This window comes from Leuresthes tenuis, unplaced genomic scaffold (assembly GCF_036924035.1).
Source record: "Leuresthes tenuis unplaced genomic scaffold, fLeuTen1.0.hap1 SCAF_11, whole genome shotgun sequence".
Taxonomy (NCBI): Eukaryota; Metazoa; Chordata; class Actinopteri; order Atheriniformes; family Atherinopsidae; genus Leuresthes; species Leuresthes tenuis.
Genome location: NW_027325365.1, coordinates 13,262,329 through 13,283,592, shown reverse-complemented (window position 1 = coordinate 13,283,592; position 21,264 = coordinate 13,262,329). Strand labels below are relative to the sequence as shown.

The 21,264-nt window shown below is 43.3% G+C and overlaps 10 non-coding genes across 10 annotated transcripts; all 10 read right to left on the bottom strand.

Annotated features, from left to right (window-relative positions):
• Positions 1–1,298: 1,298 nt before the first annotated feature.
• Positions 1,299–1,371, bottom strand: trnaf-gaa (transfer RNA phenylalanine (anticodon GAA)). Its single transcript has one exon. It is a non-coding gene; the product is annotated as a tRNA-Phe (tRNA).
• A 2,223-nt stretch (positions 1,372–3,594) lies between these two features.
• On the bottom strand, positions 3,595–3,667 carry trnaf-gaa (transfer RNA phenylalanine (anticodon GAA)). Its single transcript has one exon. It is a non-coding gene; the product is annotated as a tRNA-Phe (tRNA).
• A 1,325-nt stretch (positions 3,668–4,992) lies between these two features.
• Positions 4,993–5,065, bottom strand: trnaf-gaa (transfer RNA phenylalanine (anticodon GAA)). Its single transcript has one exon. It is a non-coding gene; the product is annotated as a tRNA-Phe (tRNA).
• Positions 5,066–6,978: 1,913 nt separating this feature from the next.
• On the bottom strand, positions 6,979–7,051 carry trnaf-gaa (transfer RNA phenylalanine (anticodon GAA)). The gene has a single exon. It is a non-coding gene; the product is annotated as a tRNA-Phe (tRNA).
• A 1,638-nt stretch (positions 7,052–8,689) lies between these two features.
• On the bottom strand, positions 8,690–8,762 carry trnaf-gaa (transfer RNA phenylalanine (anticodon GAA)). The gene has a single exon. It is a non-coding gene; the product is annotated as a tRNA-Phe (tRNA).
• Positions 8,763–10,674: 1,912 nt separating this feature from the next.
• On the bottom strand, positions 10,675–10,747 carry trnaf-gaa (transfer RNA phenylalanine (anticodon GAA)). The gene has a single exon. It is a non-coding gene; the product is annotated as a tRNA-Phe (tRNA).
• A 2,743-nt stretch (positions 10,748–13,490) lies between these two features.
• trnaf-gaa (transfer RNA phenylalanine (anticodon GAA)) lies at positions 13,491–13,563 on the bottom strand. Its single transcript has one exon. It is a non-coding gene; the product is annotated as a tRNA-Phe (tRNA).
• A 1,638-nt stretch (positions 13,564–15,201) lies between these two features.
• trnaf-gaa (transfer RNA phenylalanine (anticodon GAA)) lies at positions 15,202–15,274 on the bottom strand. Its single transcript has one exon. It is a non-coding gene; the product is annotated as a tRNA-Phe (tRNA).
• Positions 15,275–17,496: 2,222 nt separating this feature from the next.
• On the bottom strand, positions 17,497–17,569 carry trnaf-gaa (transfer RNA phenylalanine (anticodon GAA)). Its single transcript has one exon. It is a non-coding gene; the product is annotated as a tRNA-Phe (tRNA).
• Positions 17,570–19,205: 1,636 nt separating this feature from the next.
• Positions 19,206–19,278, bottom strand: trnaf-gaa (transfer RNA phenylalanine (anticodon GAA)). The gene has a single exon. It is a non-coding gene; the product is annotated as a tRNA-Phe (tRNA).
• Between the last annotated feature and the right edge of the window lie 1,986 nt (positions 19,279–21,264).

Sequence of the window (21,264 nt, the reverse complement as noted above, 5' to 3'; positions counted from 1 at the left end):
TTTGGAAAATAAAACCATGAGGCAGCAACATGGGAAAATAAAACCGGAAGGCAACTCCATGGAGCACTGATAACAACATGGGAGCCAGGTAAAATCCACAGAAACGTCACGACTGGCCAAAAGCTGTGCTAGTTTAGCTATTTAGTTGTTAACCCTTGACAGTCATCCATAATGAACCGTAGTACTTGCTGAAACCCGGGAGCCTCAGATCTTCGGTCTGACGTTCTCCCAACTGAGCTATTTCGGCTAAATAGGCAGGTAAAATGGCACCTTTAATTTGGAAAATAAAACCATGAGACAACTCCATGGAGCGTTGACAACAACATGGGAGCCAGATAAAGTCCAAAGAATTGCCATGACTGACCAAAAGCTGTGCTATTTTAGCTGTTTGCATTAATCCAGGTTTTTTTGCAGATTATGCATTTTTTTTTCAGTTCATTTTCCCACCAGGGGTGGTTATTAACCCTTGACAGTCATCCATAAAGAACTGTAGTAGTTGCTGCGCGTTGACAACAAAGCAGGGGTTTAAACCAGGGAGGTTTAAACCATGAGGCAGCTCCGGGGAGCGTTAACAGCAACGCAGGGGAGCCATATAAATGGTGTCAGACTGAAGGCATAGTCATCCCTAATGAACTGTAGTAGTTGGCAAAAACCGGGATTAAACCAGGGACCTTCAATCCCTACTTTCCCCGCATGGGTGGTTGTTAACCCTTCACAGTCATCTATAATTGAGTGTAGTACTTGCTGAAACCCGGGAGCCTCAGATCTTCGGTCTGACGTTCTCCCAACTGAGCTATTTCGGCTAAATAGGCAGGTAAAATGGCACCTTTAATTTGGAAAATAAAACCATGAGACAACTCCATGGAGCGTTGACAACAACATGGGAGCCAGATAAAGTCCAAAGAATTGCCATGACTGACCAAAAGCTGTGCTATTTTAGCTGTTTGCATTAATCCAGATTTTTTTGCAGATTATGCATTTTTTTTTCAGTTCATTTTCCCACCAGGGGTGGTTATTAACCCTTGACAGTCATCCATAAAGAACTGTAGTAGTTGCTGCGCGTTGACAACAAAGCAGGGGTTTAAACCAGGGAGGTTTAAACCATGAGGCAGCTCCGGGGAGCGTTAACAGCAACGCAGGGGAGCCATATAAATGGTGTCAGACTGAAGGCATAGTCATCCCTAATGAAGTGTAGTAGTTGGCAAAAACCGGGATTAAACCAGGGACCTTCAATCCCTACTTTCCCCGCATGGGTGGTTGTTAACCCTTCACAGTCATCTATAATTGAGTGTAGTAGTTGCCGAAACCCGGGATTGAACCAGGGACCTTCAGATCTTCAGTCTGACGCTCTCCCAACTGAGCTATTTCGGCCAAAATTGCAGGTAAAATGGCGCCTTTAATTTGGAAAACAAAACCGGAAGGCAACTCCATGGAGCGTTGACAACAACATGGGAGACAGATAAAGTCCAAAGAATTTTCCCATTTTCATTTTCATTTTCCCACCATGGGTGGTTGTTAACCCTTGACAGTCATCCATAATGAACTGTAGTACTTGCTGAAACCCGGGAGCCTCAGATCTTCGGTCTGACGTTCTCCCAACTGAGCTATTTCGGCTAAATAGGCAGGTAAAATGGCACCTTTAATTTGGAAAATAAAACCATGAGACAACTCCATGGAGCGTTGACAACAACATGGGAGCCAGATAAAGTCCAAAGAATTGCCATGACTGACCAAAAGCTGTGCTATTTTAGCTGTTTGCATTAATCCAGGTTTTTTTGCAGATTATGCATTTTTTTTTCAGTTCATTTTCCCACCATGGGTGGTTGTTAACCCTTGACAGTCATCCATAATGAACTGTAGTACTTGCTGAAACCCGGGAGCTTCAGCTCTTCGGTCTGACGTTCTCCCAACAGAGCTATTTCGGCTAAAAAGGCAGGTAAAATGGCACCTTTAATTTGGAAAATAAAACCATGAGGCAGCAACATGGGAAAATAAAACCGGAAGGCAACTCCATGGAGCACTGATAACAACATGGGAGCCAGGTAAAATCCACAGAAACGTCACGACTGGCCAAAAGCTGTGCTAGTTTAGCTATTTAGTTGTTAACCCTTGACAGTCATCCATAATGAACTGTAGTACTTGCTGAAACCCGGGAGCCTCAGATCTTCGGTCTGACGTTCTCCCAACTGAGCTATTTCGGCTAAATAGGCAGGTAAAATGGCACCTTTAATTTGGAAAATAAAACCATGAGACAACTCCATGGAGCGTTGACAACAACATGGGAGCCAGATAAAGTCCAAAGAATTGCCATGACTGACCAAAAGCTGTGCTATTTTAGCTGTTTGTATTAATCCAGGTTTTTTTGCAGATCATGCCTTTTTTTTTCAGTTCATTTTCCCACCATGGGTGGTTGTTAACCCTTGACAGTCATCCATAATGAACTGTAGTACTTGCTGAAACCCGGGAGCTTCAGCTCTTCGGTCTGACGTTCTCCCAACAGAGCTATTTCGGCTAAAAAGGCAGGTAAAATGGCACCTTTAATTTGGAAAATAAAACCATGAGGCAGCAACATGGGAAAATAAAACCGGAAGGCAACTCCATGGAGCACTGATAACAACATGGGAGCCAGGTAAAATCCACAGAAACGTCACGACTGGCCAAAAGCTGTGCTAGTTTAGCTATTTAGTTGTTAACCCTTGACAGTCATCCATAATGAACTGTAGTACTTGCTGAAACCCGGGAGCCTCAGATCTTCGGTCTGACGTTCTCCCAACTGAGCTATTTCGGCTAAATAGGCAGGTAAAATGGCACCTTTAATTTGGAAAATAAAACCATGAGACAACTCCATGGAGCGTTGACAACAACATGGGAGCCAGATAAAGTCCAAAGAATTGCCATGACTGACCAAAAGCTGTGCTATTTTAGCTGTTTGTATTAATCCAGGTTTTTTTGCAGATCATGCCTTTTTTTTTTCAGTTCATTTTCCCACCATGGGTGGTTATTAACCCTTGACAGTCATCCATAAAGAACTGTAGTACTTGCTGAAACCCGGGAGCCTCAGATCTTCGGTCTGACGTTCTCCCAACTGAGCTATTTCGGCTAAATAGGCAGGTAAAATGGCACCTTTAATTTAGAAAATAAAACCATGAGACAACTCCATGGAGCGTTGACAACAACATGGGAGCCAGATAAAGTCCAAAGAATTGCCATGACTGACCAAAAGCTGTGCTATTTTAGCTGTTTGTATTAATCCAGGTTTTTTATCAGATTATGCCTTTTTTTTCAGTTCATTTTCCCACCATGGGTGGTTATTAACCCTTGACAGTCATCCATAAAGAACTGTAGTAGTTGCTGCGCGTTGACAACAAAGGAGGGGTTTAAACCAGGGAGGTTTAAACCATGAGGCAGCTCCGGGGAGCGTTAACAGCAACGCAGGGGAGCCATATAAATGGTGTCAGACTGAAGGCATAGTCATCCCTAATGAAGTGTAGTAGTTGGCAAAAACCGGGATTAAACCAGGGACCTTCAATCCCTACTTTCCCCGCATGGGTGGTTGTTAACCCTTCACAGTCATCTATAATTGAGTGTAGTAGTTGCCAAAACCCGGGATTGAACCAGGGACCTTCAGATCTTCAGTTTGACGCTCTCCCAACTGAGCTATTTCGGCCAAAATTGCAGGTAAAATGGCGCCTTTAATTTGGAAAACAAAACCGGAAGGCAACTCCATGGAGCGTTGACAACAACATGGGAGACAGATAAAGTCCAAAGAATTTTCCCATTTTCATTTTCATTTTCCCACCATGGGTGGTTGTTAACCCTTGACAGTCATCCATAATGAACTGTAGTACTTGCTGAAACCCGGGAGCCTCAGATCTTCGGTCTGACGTTCTCCCAACTGAGCTATTTCGGCTAAATAGGCAGGTAAAATGGCACCTTTAATTTGGAAAATAAAACCATGAGACAACTCCATGGAGCGTTGACAACAACATGGGAGCCAGATAAAGTCCAAAGAATTGCCATGACTGACCAAAAGCTGTGCTATTTTAGCTGTTTGCATTAATCAAGGTTTTTTTGCAGATTATGCATTTTTTTTTCAGTTCATTTTCCCACCATGGGTGGTTGTTAACCCTTGACAGTCATCCATAATGAACTGTAGTACTTGCTGAAACCCGGGAGCTTCAGCTCTTCGGTCTGACGTTCTCCCAACAGAGCTATTTCGGCTAAAAAGGCAGGTAAAATGGCACCTTTAATTTGGAAAATAAAACCATGAGGCAGCAACATGGGAAAATAAAACCGGAAGGCAACTCCATGGAGCACTGATAACAACATGGGAGCCAGGTAAAATCCACAGAAACGTCACGACTGGCCAAAAGCTGTGCTAGTTTAGCTATTTAGTTGTTAACCCTTGACAGTCATCCATAATGAACTGTAGTACTTGCTGAAACCCGGGAGCCTCAGATCTTCGGTCTGACGTTCTCCCAACTGAGCTATTTCGGCTAAATAGGCAGGTAAAATGGCACCTTTAATTTAGAAAATAAAACCATGAGACAACTCCATGGAGCGTTGACAACAACATGGGAGCCAGATAAAGTCCAAAGAATTGCCATGACTGACCAAAAGCTGTGCTATTTTAGCTGTTTGTATTAATCCAGGTTTTTTTTGCAGATTATGCCTTTTTTTTCAGTTCATTTTCCCACCATGGGTGGTTATTAACCCTTGACAGTCATCCATAAAGAACTGTAGTAGTTGCTGCGCGTTGACAACAAAGGAGGGGTTTAAACCAGGGAGGTTTAAACCATGAGGCAGCTCCGGGGAGCGTTAACAGCAACGCAGGGGAGCCATATAAATGGTGTCAGACTGAAGGCATAGTCATCCCTAATGAAGTGTAGTAGTTGGCAAAAACCGGGATTAAACCAGGGACCTTCAATCCCTACTTTCCCCGCATGGGTGGTTGTTAACCCTTCACAGTCATCTATAATTGAGTGTAGTAGTTGCCGAAACCCGGGATTGAACCAGGGACCTTCAGATCTTCAGTCTGACGCTCTCCCAACTGAGCTATTTCGGCCAAAATTGCAGGTAAAATGGCGCCTTTAATTTGGAAAACAAAACCGGAAGGCAACTCCATGGAGCGTTGACAACAACATGGGAGACAGATAAAGTCCAAAGAATTTTCCCATTTTCATTTTCATTTTCCCACCATGGGTGGTTGTTAACCCTTGACAGTCATCCATAATGAACTGTAGTACTTGCTGAAACCCGGGAGCCTCAGATCTTCGGTCTGACGTTCTCCCAACTGAGCTATTTCGGCTAAATAGGCAGGTAAAATGGCACCTTTAATTTGGAAAATAAAACCATGAGACAACTCCATGGAGCGTTGACAACAACATGGGAGCCAGATAAAGTCCAAAGAATTGCCATGACTGACCAAAAGCTGTGCTATTTTAGCTGTTTGCATTAATCCAGGTTTTTTTGCAGATTATGCATTTTTTTTTCAGTTCATTTTCCCACCATGGGTGGTTGTTAACCCTTGACAGTCATCCATAATGAACTGTAGTACTTGCTGAAACCCGGGAGCTTCAGCTCTTCGGTCTGACGTTCTCCCAACAGAGCTATTTCGGCTAAAAAGGCAGGTAAAATGGCACCTTTAATTTGGAAAATAAAACCATGAGGCAGCAACATGGGAAAATAAAACCGGAAGGCAACTCCATGGAGCACTGATAACAACATGGGAGCCAGGTAAAATCCACAGAAACGTCACGACTGGCCAAAAGCTGTGCTAGTTTAGCTATTTAGTTGTTAACCCTTGACAGTCATCCATAATGAACTGTAGTACTTGCTGAAACCCGGGAGCCTCAGATCTTCGGTCTGACGTTCTCCCAACTGAGCTATTTCGGCTAAATAGGCAGGTAAAATGGCACCTTTAATTTGGAAAATAAAACCATGAGACAACTCCATGGAGCGTTGACAACAACATGGGAGCCAGATAAAGTCCAAAGAATTGCCATGACTGACCAAAAGCTGTGCTATTTTAGCTGTTTGCATTAATCCAGGTTTTTTTGCAGATTATGCATTTTTTTTTCAGTTCATTTTCCCACCATGGGTGGTTGTTAACCCTTGACAGTCATCCATAATGAACTGTAGTACTTGCTGAAACCCGGGAGCTTCAGCTCTTCGGTCTGACGTTCTCCCAACAGAGCTATTTCGGCTAAAAAGGCAGGTAAAATGGCACCTTTAATTTGGAAAATAAAACCATGAGGCAGCAACATGGGAAAATAAAACCGGAAGGCAACTCCATGGAGCACTGATAACAACATGGGAGCCAGGTAAAATCCACAGAAACGTCACGACTGGCCAAAAGCTGTGCTAGTTTAGCTATTTAGTTGTTAACCCTTGACAGTCATCCATAATGAACTGTAGTACTTGCTGAAACCCGGGAGCCTCAGATCTTCGGTCTGACGTTCTCCCAACTGAGCTATTTCGGCTAAATAGGCAGGTAAAATGGCACCTTTAATTTGGAAAATAAAACCATGAGACAACTCCATGGAGCGTTGACAACAACATGGGAGCCAGATAAAGTCCAAAGAATTGCCATGACTGACCAAAAGCTGTGCTATTTTAGCTGTTTGTATTAATCCAGGTTTTTTTGCAGATCATGCCTTTTTTTTTTCAGTTCATTTTCCCACCAGGGGTGGTTATTAACCCTTGACAGTCATCCATAAAGAACTGTAGTAGTTGCTGCGCGTTGACAACAAAGGAGGGGTTTAAACCAGGGAGGTTTAAACCATGAGGAAGCTCCGGGGAGTTTTAATAGCAACGCAGGGGAGCCATATAAATGGTGTCAGACTGAAGGCATAGTCATCCCTAATGAAGTGTAGTAGTTGGCAAAAACCGGGATTAAACCAGGGACCTTCAATCCCTACTTTCCCCGCATGGGTGGTTGTTAACCCTTCACAGTCATCTATAATTGAGTGTAATAGTTGCCGAAACCCGGGATTGAACCAGGGACCTTCAGATCTTCAGTCTGACGCTCTCCCAACTGAGCTATTTCGGCCAAAATTGCAGGTAAAATGGCGCCTTTAATTTGGAAAACAAAACCGGAAGGCAACTCCATGGAGCGTTGACAACAACATGGGAGCCAGATAAAGTCCAAAGAATTGCCATGACTGACCAAAAGCTGTGCTATTTTAGCTGTTTGCATTAATCCAGGTTTTTTTTCAGATTATGCTTTTTTTTTTCAGTTCATTTTCCCACCATAGGTGGTTGTTAACCATTGACAGTCATCCATAATGAACTGTAGTACTTGCTGAAACCCGGGAGCTTCAGCTCTTCGGTCTGACGTTCTCCCAACAGAGCTATTTCGGCTAAAAAGGCAGGTAAAATGGCACCTTTAATTTGGAAAATAAAACCATGAGGCAGCAACATGGGAAAATAAAACCGGAAGGCAACTCCATGGAGCACTGATAACAACATGGGAGCCAGGTAAAATCCACAGAAACGTCACGACTGGCCAAAAGCTGTGCTAGTTTAGCTATTTAGTTGTTAACCCTTGACAGTCATCCATAATGAACCGTAGTACTTGCTGAAACCCGGGAGCCTCAGATCTTCGGTCTGACGTTCTCCCAACTGAGCTATTTCGGCTAAATAGGCAGGTAAAATGGCACCTTTAATTTGGAAAATAAAACCATGAGACAACTCCATGGAGCGTTGACAACAACATGGGAGCCAGATAAAGTCCAAAGAATTGCCATGACTGACCAAAAGCTGTGCTATTTTAGCTGTTTGCATTAATCCAGGTTTTTTTGCAGATTATGCATTTTTTTTTCAGTTCATTTTCCCACCAGGGGTGGTTATTAACCCTTGACAGTCATCCATAAAGAACTGTAGTAGTTGCTGCGCGTTGACAACAAAGCAGGGGTTTAAACCAGGGAGGTTTAAACCATGAGGCAGCTCCGGGGAGCGTTAACAGCAACGCAGGGGAGCCATATAAATGGTGTCAGACTGAAGGCATAGTCATCCCTAATGAACTGTAGTAGTTGGCAAAAACCGGGATTAAACCAGGGACCTTCAATCCCTACTTTCCCCGCATGGGTGGTTGTTAACCCTTCACAGTCATCTATAATTGAGTGTAGTACTTGCTGAAACCCGGGAGCCTCAGATCTTCGGTCTGACGTTCTCCCAACTGAGCTATTTCGGCTAAATAGGCAGGTAAAATGGCACCTTTAATTTGGAAAATAAAACCATGAGACAACTCCATGGAGCGTTGACAACAACATGGGAGCCAGATAAAGTCCAAAGAATTGCCATGACTGACCAAAAGCTGTGCTATTTTAGCTGTTTGCATTAATCCAGATTTTTTTGCAGATTATGCATTTTTTTTTCAGTTCATTTTCCCACCAGGGGTGGTTATTAACCCTTGACAGTCATCCATAAAGAACTGTAGTAGTTGCTGCGCGTTGACAACAAAGCAGGGGTTTAAACCAGGGAGGTTTAAACCATGAGGCAGCTCCGGGGAGCGTTAACAGCAACGCAGGGGAGCCATATAAATGGTGTCAGACTGAAGGCATAGTCATCCCTAATGAAGTGTAGTAGTTGGCAAAAACCGGGATTAAACCAGGGACCTTCAATCCCTACTTTCCCCGCATGGGTGGTTGTTAACCCTTCACAGTCATCTATAATTGAGTGTAGTAGTTGCCGAAACCCGGGATTGAACCAGGGACCTTCAGATCTTCAGTCTGACGCTCTCCCAACTGAGCTATTTCGGCCAAAATTGCAGGTAAAATGGCGCCTTTAATTTGGAAAACAAAACCGGAAGGCAACTCCATGGAGCGTTGACAACAACATGGGAGACAGATAAAGTCCAAAGAATTTTCCCATTTTCATTTTCATTTTCCCACCATGGGTGGTTGTTAACCCTTGACAGTCATCCATAATGAACTGTAGTACTTGCTGAAACCCGGGAGCCTCAGATCTTCGGTCTGACGTTCTCCCAACTGAGCTATTTCGGCTAAATAGGCAGGTAAAATGGCACCTTTAATTTGGAAAATAAAACCATGAGACAACTCCATGGAGCGTTGACAACAACATGGGAGCCAGATAAAGTCCAAAGAATTGCCATGACTGACCAAAAGCTGTGCTATTTTAGCTGTTTGCATTAATCCAGGTTTTTTTGCAGATTATGCATTTTTTTTTCAGTTCATTTTCCCACCATGGGTGGTTGTTAACCCTTGACAGTCATCCATAATGAACTGTAGTACTTGCTGAAACCCGGGAGCTTCAGCTCTTCGGTCTGACGTTCTCCCAACAGAGCTATTTCGGCTAAAAAGGCAGGTAAAATGGCACCTTTAATTTGGAAAATAAAACCATGAGGCAGCAACATGGGAAAATAAAACCGGAAGGCAACTCCATGGAGCACTGATAACAACATGGGAGCCAGGTAAAATCCACAGAAACGTCACGACTGGCCAAAAGCTGTGCTAGTTTAGCTATTTAGTTGTTAACCCTTGACAGTCATCCATAATGAACTGTAGTACTTGCTGAAACCCGGGAGCCTCAGATCTTCGGTCTGACGTTCTCCCAACTGAGCTATTTCGGCTAAATAGGCAGGTAAAATGGCACCTTTAATTTGGAAAATAAAACCATGAGACAACTCCATGGAGCGTTGACAACAACATGGGAGCCAGATAAAGTCCAAAGAATTGCCATGACTGACCAAAAGCTGTGCTATTTTAGCTGTTTGTATTAATCCAGGTTTTTTTGCAGATCATGCCTTTTTTTTTCAGTTCATTTTCCCACCATGGGTGGTTGTTAACCCTTGACAGTCATCCATAATGAACTGTAGTACTTGCTGAAACCCGGGAGCTTCAGCTCTTCGGTCTGACGTTCTCCCAACAGAGCTATTTCGGCTAAAAAGGCAGGTAAAATGGCACCTTTAATTTGGAAAATAAAACCATGAGGCAGCAACATGGGAAAATAAAACCGGAAGGCAACTCCATGGAGCACTGATAACAACATGGGAGCCAGGTAAAATCCACAGAAACGTCACGACTGGCCAAAAGCTGTGCTAGTTTAGCTATTTAGTTGTTAACCCTTGACAGTCATCCATAATGAACTGTAGTACTTGCTGAAACCCGGGAGCCTCAGATCTTCGGTCTGACGTTCTCCCAACTGAGCTATTTCGGCTAAATAGGCAGGTAAAATGGCACCTTTAATTTAGAAAATAAAACCATGAGACAACTCCATGGAGCGTTGACAACAACATGGGAGCCAGATAAAGTCCAAAGAATTGCCATGACTGACCAAAAGCTGTGCTATTTTAGCTGTTTGTATTAATCCAGGTTTTTTTTGCAGATTATGCCTTTTTTTTCAGTTCATTTTCCCACCATGGGTGGTTATTAACCCTTGACAGTCATCCATAAAGAACTGTAGTAGTTGCTGCGCGTTGACAACAAAGGAGGGGTTTAAACCAGGGAGGTTTAAACCATGAGGCAGCTCCGGGGAGCGTTAACAGCAACGCAGGGGAGCCATATAAATGGTGTCAGACTGAAGGCATAGTCATCCCTAATGAAGTGTAGTAGTTGGCAAAAACCGGGATTAAACCAGGGACCTTCAATCCCTACTTTCCCCGCATGGGTGGTTGTTAACCCTTCACAGTCATCTATAATTGAGTGTAGTAGTTGCCGAAACCCGGGATTGAACCAGGGACCTTCAGATCTTCAGTCTGACGCTCTCCCAACTGAGCTATTTCGGCCAAAATTGCAGGTAAAATGGCGCCTTTAATTTGGAAAACAAAACCGGAAGGCAACTCCATGGAGCGTTGACAACAACATGGGAGACAGATAAAGTCCAAAGAATTTTCCCATTTTCATTTTCATTTTCCCACCATGGGTGGTTGTTAACCCTTGACAGTCATCCATAATGAACTGTAGTACTTGCTGAAACCCGGGAGCCTCAGATCTTCGGTCTGACGTTCTCCCAACTGAGCTATTTCGGCTAAATAGGCAGGTAAAATGGCACCTTTAATTTGGAAAATAAAACCATGAGACAACTCCATGGAGCGTTGACAACAACATGGGAGCCAGATAAAGTCCAAAGAATTGCCATGACTGACCAAAAGCTGTGCTATTTTAGCTGTTTGCATTAATCCAGGTTTTTTTGCAGATTATGCATTTTTTTTTCAGTTCATTTTCCCACCATGGGTGGTTGTTAACCCTTGACAGTCATCCATAATGAACTGTAGTACTTGCTGAAACCCGGGAGCTTCAGCTCTTCGGTCTGACGTTCTCCCAACAGAGCTATTTCGGCTAAAAAGGCAGGTAAAATGGCACCTTTAATTTGGAAAATAAAACCATGAGGCAGCAACATGGGAAAATAAAACCGGAAGGCAACTCCATGGAGCACTGATAACAACATGGGAGCCAGGTAAAATCCACAGAAACGTCACGACTGGCCAAAAGCTGTGCTAGTTTAGCTATTTAGTTGTTAACCCTTGACAGTCATCCATAATGAACTGTAGTACTTGCTGAAACCCGGGAGCCTCAGATCTTCGGTCTGACGTTCTCCCAACTGAGCTATTTCGGCTAAATAGGCAGGTAAAATGGCACCTTTAATTTGGAAAATAAAACCATGAGACAACTCCATGGAGCGTTGACAACAACATGGGAGCCAGATAAAGTCCAAAGAATTGCCATGACTGACCAAAAGCTGTGCTATTTTAGCTGTTTGTATTAATCCAGGTTTTTTTGCAGATCATGCCTTTTTTTTTCAGTTCATTTTCCCACCATGGGTGGTTGTTAACCCTTGACAGTCATCCATAATGAACTGTAGTACTTGCTGAAACCCGGGAGCTTCAGCTCTTCGGTCTGACGTTCTCCCAACAGAGCTATTTCGGCTAAAAAGGCAGGTAAAATGGCACCTTTAATTTGGAAAATAAAACCATGAGGCAGCAACATGGGAAAATAAAACCGGAAGGCAACTCCATGGAGCACTGATAACAACATGGGAGCCAGGTAAAATCCACAGAAACGTCACGACTGGCCAAAAGCTGTGCTATTTTAGCTATTTAGTTGTTAACCCTTGACAGTCATCCATAATGAACCATAGTACTTGCTGAAACCCGGGAGCCTCAGATCTTCGGTCTGACGTTCTCCCAACTGAGCTATTTCAGTCAAAATTGCAGGTAAAATGGCGCCTTTAATTTGGAAAACAAAACCGGAAGCTAACTCCATGGAGCGTTGACAACAACATGGGAGACAGATAAAGTCCAAAGAATTTTCCCATTTTCATTTTCATTTTCCCACCATGGGTGGTTGTTAACCCTTGACAGTCATCCATAATGAACTGTAGTACTTGCTGAAACCCGGGAGCCTCAGATCTTCGGTCTGACGTTCTCCCAACTGAGCTATTTCGGCTAAATAGGCAGGTAAAATGGCACCTTTAATTTGGAAAATAAAACCATGAGACAACTCCATGGAGCGTTGACAACAACATGGGAGCCAGATAAAGTCCAAAGAATTGCCATGACTGACCAAAAGCTGTGCTATTTTAGCTGTTTGCATTAATCCAGGTTTTTTTGCAGATTATGCATTTTTTTTTCAGTTCATTTTCCCACCATGGGTGGTTGTTAACCCTTGACAGTCATCCATAATGAACTGTAGTACTTGCTGAAACCCGGGAGCTTCAGCTCTTCGGTCTGACGTTCTCCCAACAGAGCTATTTCGGCTAAAAAGGCAGGTAAAATGGCACCTTTAATTTGGAAAATAAAACCATGAGGCAGCAACATGGGAAAATAAAACCGGAAGGCAACTCCATGGAGCACTGATAACAACATGGGAGCCAGGTAAAATCCACAGAAACGTCACGACTGGCCAAAAGCTGTGCTAGTTTAGCTATTTAGTTGTTAACCCTTGACAGTCATCCATAATGAACCGTAGTACTTGCTGAAACCCGGGAGCCTCAGATCTTCGGTCTGACGTTCTCCCAACTGAGCTATTTCGGCTAAATAGGCAGGTAAAATGGCACCTTTAATTTGGAAAATAAAACCATGAGACAACTCCATGGAGCGTTGACAACAACATGGGAGCCAGATAAAGTCCAAAGAATTGCCATGACTGACCAAAAGCTGTGCTATTTTAGCTGTTTGTATTAATCCAGGTTTTTTTGCAGATCATGTCTTTTTTTTTTCAGTTCATTTTCCCACCAGGGGTGGTTATTAACCCTTGACAGTCATCCATAAAGAACTGTAGTAGTTGCTGCGCGTTGACAACAAAGGAGGGGTTTAAACCAGGGAGGTTTAAACCATGAGGAAGCTCCGGGGAGTGTTAATAGCAACGCAGGGGAGCCATATAAATGGTGTCAGACTGAAGGCATAGTCATCCCTAATGAAGTGTAGTAGTTGGCAAAAACCGGGATTAAACCAGGGACCTTCAATCCCTACTTTCCCCGCATGGGTGGTTGTTAACCCTTCACAGTCATCTATAATTGAGTGTAATAGTTGCCGAAACCCGGGATTGAACCAGGGACCTTCAGATCTTCAGTCTGACGCTCTCCCAACTGAGCTATTTCGGCCAATATTGCAGGTAAAATGGCGCCTTTAATTTGGAAAACAAAACCGGAAGGCAACTCCATGGAGCGTTGACAACAACATGGGAGCCAGATAAAGTCCAAAGAATTGCCATGACTGACCAAAAGCTGTGCTATTTTAGCTGTTTGCATTAATCCAGGTTTTTTTGCAGATTATGCATTTTTTTTTCAGTTCATTTTCCCACCATAGGTGGTTGTTAACCATTGACAGTCATCCATAATGAACTGTAGTACTTGCTGAAACCCGGGAGCTTCAGCTCTTCGGTCTGACGTTCTCCCAACAGAGCTATTTCGGCTAAAAAGGCAGGTAAAATGGCACCTTTAATTTGGAAAATAAAACCATGAGGCAGCAACATGGGAAAATAAAACCGGAAGGCAACTCCATGGAGCACTGATAACAACATGGGAGCCAGGTAAAATCCACAGAAACGTCACGACTGGCCAAAAGCTGTGCTAGTTTAGCTATTTAGTTGTTAACCCTTGACAGTCATCCATAATGAACCGTAGTACTTGCTGAAACCCGGGAGCCTCAGATCTTCGGTCTGACGTTCTCCCAACTGAGCTATTTCGGCTAAATAGGCAGGTAAAATGGCACCTTTAATTTGGAAAATAAAACCATGAGACAACTCCATGGAGCGTTGACAACAACATGGGAGCCAGATAAAGTCCAAAGAATTGCCATGACTGACCAAAAGCTGTGCTATTTTAGCTGTTTGCATTAATCCAGGTTTTTTTGCAGATTATGCATTTTTTTTTCAGTTCATTTTCCCACCAGGGGTGGTTATTAACCCTTGACAGTCATCCATAAAGAACTGTAGTAGTTGCTGCGCGTTGACAACAAAGCAGGGGTTTAAACCAGGGAGGTTTAAACCATGAGGCAGCTCCGGGGAGCGTTAACAGCAACGCAGGGGAGCCATATAAATGGTGTCAGACTGAAGGCATAGTCATCCCTAATGAACTGTAGTAGTTGGCAAAAACCGGGATTAAACCAGGGACCTTCAATCCCTACTTTCCCCGCATGGGTGGTTGTTAACCCTTCACAGTCATCTATAATTGAGTGTAGTACTTGCTGAAACCCGGGAGCCTCAGATCTTCGGTCTGACGTTCTCCCAACTGAGCTATTTCGGCTAAATAGGCAGGTAAAATGGCACCTTTAATTTGGAAAATAAAACCATGAGACAACTCCATGGAGCGTTGACAACAACATGGGAGCCAGATAAAGTCCAAAGAATTGCCATGACTGACCAAAAGCTGTGCTATTTTAGCTGTTTGTATTAATCCAGGTTTTTTTTGCAGATTATGCCTTTTTTTTCAGTTCATTTTCCCACCATGGGTGGTTATTAACCCTTGACAGTCATCCATAAAGAACTGTAGTAGTTGCTGCGCGTTGACAACAAAGGAGGGGTTTAAACCAGGGAGGTTAAAACCATGAGGCAGCTCCGGGGAGCGTTAACAGCAACGCAGGGGAGCCATATAAATGGTGTCAGACTGAAGGCATAGTCATCCCTAATGAAGTGTAGTAGTTGGCAAAAACCGGGATTAAACCAGGGACCTTCAATCCCTACTTTCCCCGCATGGGTGGTTGTTAACCCTTCACAGTCATCTATAATTGAGTGTAGTAGTTGCCGAAACCCGGGATTGAACCAGGGACCTTCAGATCTTCAGTCTGACGCTCTCCCAACTGAGCTATTTCGGCCAAAATTGCAGGTAAAATGGCGCCTTTAATTTGGAAAACAAAACCGGAAGGCAACTCCATGGAGCGTTGACAACAACATGGGAGACAGATAAAGTCCAAAGAATTTTCCCATTTTCATTTTCATTTTCCCACCATGGGTGGTTGTTAACCCTTGAAAGTCATCCATAATGAACTGTAGTACTTGCTGAAACCCGGGAGCCTCAGATCTTCGGTCTGACGTTCTCCCAACTGAGCTATTTCGGCTAAATAGGCAGGTAAAATGGCACCTTTAATTTGGAAAATAAAACCATGAGACAACTCCATGGAGCGTTGACAACAACATGGGAGCCAGATAAAGTCCAAAGAATTGCCATGACTGACCAAAAGCTGTGCTATTTTAGCTGTTTGCATTAATCCAGGTTTTTTTGCAGATTATGCATTTTTTTTTCAGTTCATTTTCCCACCATGGGTGGTTGTTAACCCTTGACAGTCATCCATAATGAACTGTAGTACTTGCTGAAACCCGGGAGCTTCAGCTCTTCGGTCTGACGTTCTCCCAACAGAGCTATTTCGGCTAAAAAGGCAGGTAAAATGGCACCTTTAATTTGGAAAATAAAACCATGAGGCAGCAACATGGGAAAATAAAACCGGAAGGCAACTCCATGGAGCACTGATAACAACATGGGAGCCAGGTAAAATCCACAGAAACGTCACGACTGGCCAAAAGCTGTGCTAGTTTAGCTATTTAGTTGTTAACCCTTGACAGTCATCCATAATGAACTGTAGTACTTGCTGAAACCCGGGAGCCTCAGATCTTCGGTCTGACGTTCTCCCAACTGAGCTATTTCGGCTAAATAGGCAGGTAAAATGGCACCTTTAATTTGGAAAATAAAACCATGAGACAACTCCATGGAGCGTTGACAACAACATGGGAGCCAGATAAAGTCCAAAGAATTGCCATGACTGACCAAAAGCTGTGCTATTTTAGCTGTTTGTATTAATCCAGGTTTTTTTGCAGATCATGCCTTTTTTTTTCAGTTCATTTTCCCACCATGGGTGGTTGTTAACCCTTGACAGTCATCCATAATGAACTGTAGTACTTGCTGAAACCCGGGAGCTTCAGCTCTTCGGTCTGACGTTCTCCCAACAGAGCTATTTCGGCTAAAAAGGCAGGTAAAATGGCACCTTTAATTTGGAAAATAAAACCATGAGGCAGCAACATGGGAAAATAAAACCGGAAGGCAACTCCATGGAGCACTGATAACAACATGGGAGCCAGGTAAAATCCACAGAAACGTCACGACTGGCCAAAAGCTGTGCTAGTTTAGCTATTTAGTTGTTAACCCTTGACAGTCATCCATAATGAACTGTAGTACTTGCTGAAACCCGGGAGCCTCAGATCTTCGGTCTGACGTTCTCCCAACTGAGCTATTTCGGCTAAATAGGCAGGTAAAATGGCACCTTTAATTTGGAAAATAAAACCATGAGACAACTCCATGGAGCGTTGACAACAACATGGGAGCCAGATAAAGTCCAAAGAATTGCCATGACTGACCAAAAGCTGTGCTATTTTAGCTGTTTGTATTAATCCAGGTTTTTTTGCAGATCATGCCTTTTTTTTTCAGTTCATTTTCCCACCATGGGTGGTTATTAACCCTTGACAGTCATCCATAAAGAACTGTAGTACTTGCTGAAACCCGGGAGCCTCAGATCTTCGGTCTGACGTTCTCCCAACTGAGCTATTTCGGCTAAATAGGCAGGTAAAATGGCACCTTTAATTTAGAAAATAAAACCATGAGACAACTCCATGGAGCGTTGACAACAACATGGGAGCCAGATAAAGTCCAAAGAATTGCCATGACTGACCAAAAGCTGTGCTATTTTAGCTGTTTGTATTAATCCAGGTTTTTTATCAGATTATGCCTTTTTTTTCAGTTCATTTTCCCACCATGGGTGGTTATTAACCCTTGACAGTCATCCATAAAGAACTGTAGTAGTTGCTGCGCGTTGACAACAAAGGAGGGGTTTAAACCAGGGAGGTTTAAACCATGAGGCAGCTCCGGGGAGCGTTAACAGCAACGCAGGGGAGCCATATAAATGGTGTCAGACTGAAGGCATAGTCATCCCTAATGAAGTGTAGTAGTTGGCAAAAACCGGGATTAAACCAGGGACCTTCAATCCCTACTTTCCCCGCATGGGTGGTTGTTAACCCTTCACAGTCATCTATAATTGAGTGTAGTAGTTGCCAAAACCCGGGATTGAACCAGGGACCTTCAGATCTTCAGTTTGACGCTCTCCCAACTGAGCTATTTCGGCCAAAATTGCAGGTAAAATGGCGCCTTTAATTTGGAAAACAAAACCGGAAGGCAACTCCATGGAGCGTTGACAACAACATGGGAGACAGATAAAGTCCAAAGAATTTTCCCATTTTCATTTTCATTTTCCCACCATGGGTGGTTGTTAACCCTTGACAGTCATCCATAATGAACTGTAGTACTTGCTGAAACCCGGGAGCCTCAGATCTTCGGTCTGACGTTCTCCCAACTGAGCTATTTCGGCTAAATAGGCAGGTAAAATGGCACCTTTAATTTGGAAAATAAAACCATGAGACAACTCCATGGAGCGTTGACAACAACATGGGAGCCAGATAAAGTCCAAAGAATTGCCATGACTGACCAAAAGCTGTGCTATTTTAGCTGTTTGCATTAATCAAGGTTTTTTTGCAGATTATGCATTTTTTTTTCAGTTCATTTTCCCACCATGGGTGGTTGTTAACCCTTGACAGTCATCCATAATGAACTGTAGTACTTGCTGAAACCCGGGAGCTTCAGCTCTTCGGTCTGACGTTCTCCCAACAGAGCTATTTCGGCTAAAAAGGCAGGTAAAATGGCACCTTTAATTTGGAAAATAAAACCATGAGGCAGCAACATGGGAAAATAAAACCGGAAGGCAACTCCATGGAGCACTGATAACAACATGGGAGCCAGGTAAAATCCACAGAAACGTCACGACTGGCCAAAAGCTGTGCTAGTTTAGCTATTTAGTTGTTAACCCTTGACAGTCATCCATAATGAACTGTAGTACTTGCTGAAACCCGGGAGCCTCAGATCTTCGGTCTGACGTTCTCCCAACTGAGCTATTTCGGCTAAATAGGCAGGTAAAATGGCACCTTTAATTTAGAAAATAAAACCATGAGACAACTCCATGGAGCGTTGACAACAACATGGGAGCCAGATAAAGTCCAAAGAATTGCCATGACTGACCAAAAGCTGTGCTATTTTAGCTGTTTGTATTAATCCAGGTTTTTTTGCAGATCATGCCTTTTTTTTTCAGTTCATTTTCCCACCATGGGTGGTTATTAACCCTTGACAGTCATCCATAAAGAACTGTAGTACTTGCTGAAACCCGGGAGCCTCAGATCTTCGGTCTGACGTTCTCCCAACTGAGCTATTTCGGCTAAATAGGCAGGTAAAATGGCACCTTTAATTTAGAAAATAAAACCATGAGACAACTCCATGGAGCGTTGACAACAACATGGGAGCCAGATAAAGTCCAAAGAATTGCCATGACTGACCAAAAGCTGTGCTATTTTAGCTGTTTGTATTAATCCAGGTTTTTTTTGCAGATTATGCCTTTTTTTTCAGTTCATTTTCCCACCATGGGTGGTTATTAACCCTTGACAGTCATCCATAAAGAACTGTAGTAGTTGCTGCGCGTTGACAACAAAGGAGGGGTTTAAACCAGGGAGGTTTAAACCATGAGGCAGCTCCGGGGAGCGTTAACAGCAACGCAGGGGAGCCATATAAATGGTGTCAGACTGAAGGCATAGTCATCCCTAATGAAGTGTAGTAGTTGGCAAAAACCGGGATTAAACCAGGGACCTTCAATCCCTACTTTCCCCGCATGGGTGGTTGTTAACCCTTCACAGTCATCTATAATTGAGTGTAATAGTTGCCGAAACCCGGGATTGAACCAGGGACCTTCAGATCTTCAGTCTGACGCTCTCCCAACTGAGCTATTTCAGCCAAAATTGCAGGTAAAATGGCGCCTTTAATTTGGAAAACAAAACCGGAAGGCAACTCCATGGAGCGTTGACAACAACATGGGAGACAGATAAAGTCCAAAGAATTTTCCCATTTTCATTTTCATTTTCCCACCATGGGTGGTTGTTAACCCTTCACAGTCATCCATAATGAACTGTAGTACTTGCTGAAACCCGGGAGCCTCAGATCTTCGGTCTGACGTTCTCCCAACTGAGCTATTTCGGCTAAATAGGCAGGTAAAATGGCACCTTTAATTTGGAAAATAAAACCATGAGACAACTCCATGGAGCGTTGACAACAACATGGGAGCCAGATAAAGTCCAAAGAATTGCCATGACTGACCAAAAGCTGTGCTATTTTAGCTGTTTGCATTAATCCAGGTTTTTTTGCAGATTATGCATTTTTTTTTCAGTTCATTTTCCCACCATGGGTGGTTGTTAACCCTTGACAGTCATCCATAATGAACTGTAGTACTTGCTGAAACCCGGGAGCTTCAGCTCTTCGGTCTGACGTTCTCCCAACAGAGCTATTTCGGCTAAAAAGGCAGGTAAAATGGCACCTTTAATTTGGAAAATAAAACCATGAGGCAGCAACATGGGAAAATAAAACCGGAAGGCAACTCCATGGAGCACTGATAACAACATGGGAGCCAGGTAAAATCCACAGAAACGTCACGACTGGCCAAAAGCTGTGCTAGTTTAGCTATTTAGTTGTTAACCCTTGACAGTCATCCATAATGAACTGTAGTACTTGCTGAAACCCGGGAGCCTCAGATCTTCGGTCTGACGTTCTCCCAACTGAGCTATTTCGGCTAAATAGGCAGGTAAAATGGCACCTTTAATTTGGAAAATAAAACCATGAGACAACTCCATGGAGCGTTGACAACAACATGGGAGCCAGATAAAGTCCAAAGAATTGCCATGACTGACCAAAAGCTGTGCTATTTTAGCTGTTTGTATTAATCCAGGTTTTTTTGCAGATCATGCCTTTTTTTTCAGTTCATTTTCCCACCATGGGTGGTTGTTAACCCTTGACAGTCATCCATAATGAACTGTAGTACTTGCTGAAACCCGGGAGCTTCAGCTCTTCGGTCTGACGTTCTCCCAACAGAGCTATTTCGGCTAAAAAGGCAGGTAAAATGGCACCTTTAATTTGGAAAATAAAACCATGAGGCAGCAACATGGGAAAATAAAACCGGAAGGCAACTCCATGGAGCACTGATAACAACATGGGAGCCAGGTAAAATCCACAGAAACGTCACGACTGGCCAAAAGCTGTGCTAGTTTAGCTATTTAGTTGTTAACCCTTGACAGTCATCCATAATGAACTGTAGTACTTGCTGAAACCCGGGAGCCTCAGATCTTCGGTCTGACGTTCTCCCAACTGAGCTATTTCGGCTAAATAGGCAGGTAAAATGGCACCTTTAATTTGGAAAATAAAACCATGAGACAACTCCATGGAGCGTTGACAACAACATGGGAGCCAGATAAAGTCCAAAGAATTGCCATGACTGACCAAAAGCTGTGCTATTTTAGCTGTTTGTATTAATCCAGGTTTTTTTGCAGATCATGCCTTTTTTTTTCAGTTCATTTTCCCACCATGGGTGGTTATTAACCCTTGACAGTCATCCATAAAGAACTGTAGTACTTGCTGAAACCCGGGAGCCTCAGATCTTCGGTCTGACGTTCTCCCAACTGAGCTATTTCGGCTAAATAGGCAGGTAAAATGGCACCTTTAATTTAGAAAATAAAACCATGAGACAACTCCATGGAGCGTTGACAACAACATGGGAGCCAGATAAAGTCCAAAGAATTGCCATGACTGACCAAAAGCTGTGCTATTTTAGCTGTTTGTATTAATCCAGGTTTTTTATCAGATTATGCCTTTTTTTTCAGTTCATTTTCCCACCATGGGTGGTTATTAACCCTTGACAGTCATCCATAAAGAACTGTAGTAGTTGCTGCGCGT